A 2759-nucleotide genomic window follows, 5' to 3' on the forward strand; every position below is an offset into this window, starting at 1 on the left:
TTTTATTCTTTTTGTTGCAATGGTAAATGAGAGTGTTTCCTTAATTTCTCTTTCAGATTTTTCATCATTAGTGTATAGAAATGCAAGAGATTTCTGTGCATTAATTTTGTATTCTTCTACTTTACAAAATTCATTGATTAGCTCTAGTAGTTTTCTGGTAGCATCTATAGGATTCTCTATGTATAGTATCATGTCATCTGCAAACAGTGACAGCTTTACTTCTTCTTTTCCAATTTGGATTCCTTTTTTTTTCTTTTTCTTCTCTGATCAGCAAAGAGAGATTTGAAGATGCTGGCTATGTGGCCAAAAGCAAAGGAATGCTAGCCACAGAAGCTGAAACAGGCAAGGAACAGATTTTTCCTGTCAAGCCTCTGGAGTGAGCACAACCCTGGCAGCACCTTGATTTAGGCCCTAGTGAAACTAATTTTGGACTTCTGGCCCCCAGAACTGTGAGAGGATAAATTTCTGCTGTTTTAAGCCACCATATTTGTGGTAATTTGTTACAGCAACCACAGGAAACTAATATACAATCCATTATTACATCCATAAATACAGCAAATGTATTTTATAAAATAGTGGCTGAGTGATTGCTTCAGCAGCACATATACTAAAATTGGAACAATACAGAAATTAGCATGGCCCCTGCCAAGGATGACATGGAAATACATGAAGCTTTCCATATTTTTAATTCATATTCAGATGTTAACAATACATTCAAAAGAATGACGAAAATTATTAGCTGAAATGGAAAATGAAAATAAAAAGCCTAAATGTCAAATATATAGGTTTTGTAAAAGAATTTATATTAACATGAAAGTATATAAGGCAAAAATGAAAAGAATAAATCTAAAGAAATAGGGGGAAAATCTTCCTTAATTAAGACATCGCTGTATCAAGGCCAACGTCCTTTTCTGAGACCTTCATCATTACTGCCTGATGATCCACAGGATGACAATAAAATATGAGGCATCCTAACTATACTTAGATATAAAATGAGGAGGAATGATCACGGAATGGTGATAAGAACACTCGTTTTTCAGGATGTAAATGAATGAGACACAGGAAAATGGTTGTTGAGACATAGAGAGGAAGAGCCACCAATTTGAGAAACATAGGAATGACTAGAGTTACAGATAGCTTCCAGAGGGAATTCTGATTTAATTTGCATTCAGCAAGCAGCTCATGACAGCCTCCTGTACTTTTCCACTATAACACATCCAAGACAGTGGTTCTCAGACTTCGGTTGGAATCAGAATCATCTAAGAACTTGGTATAAACCCAAAGGCTCAGGCCTACCCTCTTCAACAAGCCTGCTCTACTGTGTTCGTCATGAGTTCTCCAGGTGTTCTGATACATGCCAGCATTTGAGGACCAGGGATCAGGGAAAATACACAAAAGGCAAACTTTAATGTCATTGGCAGCTATGATTAGTCCCCCAAGAATGTAACAGAAAACTTAATTCTTTTCCCTCACTACCCATTCAAATCTGTCCTCTGAGGCTAATTCTAAGCAGAAATCTAAGCAGATCCCATGATTCTGATCACTCTCAGAAAATAAAAAGTTCTCTGGCCACCTTTAGTCACAAAACATTTAATTTTGATATTTAAATGATCACTCCCAAGTGATACTCCAGACTCCATACTTCATTTAAAACTCCTCCCCTCCCCGCTCAGGCTAAGGAGTAGGTAGGAAACCTAGCGTGGGGAGGTTTCTAGTTCCCTCCTTCTCATTCACTGCCCTTTATCCTATCAGCAGGCTGGCTCTAGAGCTTCCAGATTTCGAGGAGACATATTAGAGAGAGGTAAGGCCCAAGAAAGTTCTCTCTCTCTTTTTTTTTTTTTTTTTTCTTTTTGCGGTACGTGGGCCTCTCACTGTTGTGGCCTCTCCCGTTGCGGAGCACAGGCTCCGGACGCGCAGGCTCAGCGGCCATGGCTCACGGGCCCAGCCGCTCCGCGGCACGTGGGATCTTCCCGGACCGGGGCACGAACCCGTGTCCCCTGCATCGGCAGGCGGACTCTCAACCACTGCGCCACCAGGGAAGCCCGAAAGTTCTCATTTAATAGTCACCAGTATAATCTGGCACTGGTTTTCCCTGGCTTGGCTGGAATCTAAGGCTGATTCTTTCTCCTGGAGTGTGCTTGTACTTTCTATGGAGCCCTGTCACTGGCAGTGGGATCCCCCACTGTTGCTCTCTTAACACAGGTGAGGTCTCCTCTGCCTGGACATCTATGACTTCACCCTGAATTTCTGAGGCCAATTCCATTCTCTCAAGCGCCTAACGCCCTCCAAGGCAGCTCCACTTATATCTCTCTCTTCCATGTGGCCCTCAAGAGTCCCCAGAAAGCCCGAATGAATTCTTCCTTCCAAAGACTTCTGGCAATGGCAAGCTGTTCCTAAAGCAGCCAGACTTCAGGCTTTTCTAGCAAGAGTATCAGTGCCCCAGACCCCCACACACCAGGCAACCTCTTTAAAGGGCCCCCTTGAATCCCCTCTCATTCGGCTTGAGGGGAAATGGAAGAGCCATTTCATAGCACTCCAAATCAAATGATCTCTACTTAAAAGACATACAACTGAAACAAAACAGCATGGAAAAGTAAAACGGAAAAAAATGGGTGACAGTGCATTAGGAAGCATCGAGAAAAATGAGACAAACAGCTATATTAATTTGAACAAAGTAGAACAGAAAGTAGATTTAAGCACGGACAAAAGAGGGTCATGAAAATAATAAGAGGTAAAACTCATAAAATGTATCAAAATAC

The 2759-nt window shown here is 41.5% G+C and overlaps 1 non-coding gene across 1 annotated transcript; it reads left to right on the top strand.

Annotated features, from left to right (window-relative positions):
- Positions 1–583: 583 nt before the first annotated feature.
- LOC113632449 (U6 spliceosomal RNA) lies at positions 584–686 on the top strand. The gene has a single exon (XR_003437817.1). It is a non-coding gene; the product is annotated as a U6 spliceosomal RNA (small nuclear RNA).
- The last annotated feature ends 2073 nt before the right edge of the window (positions 687–2759 follow it).

The sequence above is a fragment of the Aethalodelphis obliquidens genome, unplaced genomic scaffold (genome assembly GCF_003676395.1).
Source record: "Aethalodelphis obliquidens isolate GAN/ISIS:26980383/991018 unplaced genomic scaffold, ASM367639v1 scaffold36, whole genome shotgun sequence".
Classification (NCBI taxonomy): Eukaryota; Metazoa; Chordata; class Mammalia; order Artiodactyla; family Delphinidae; genus Aethalodelphis; species Aethalodelphis obliquidens.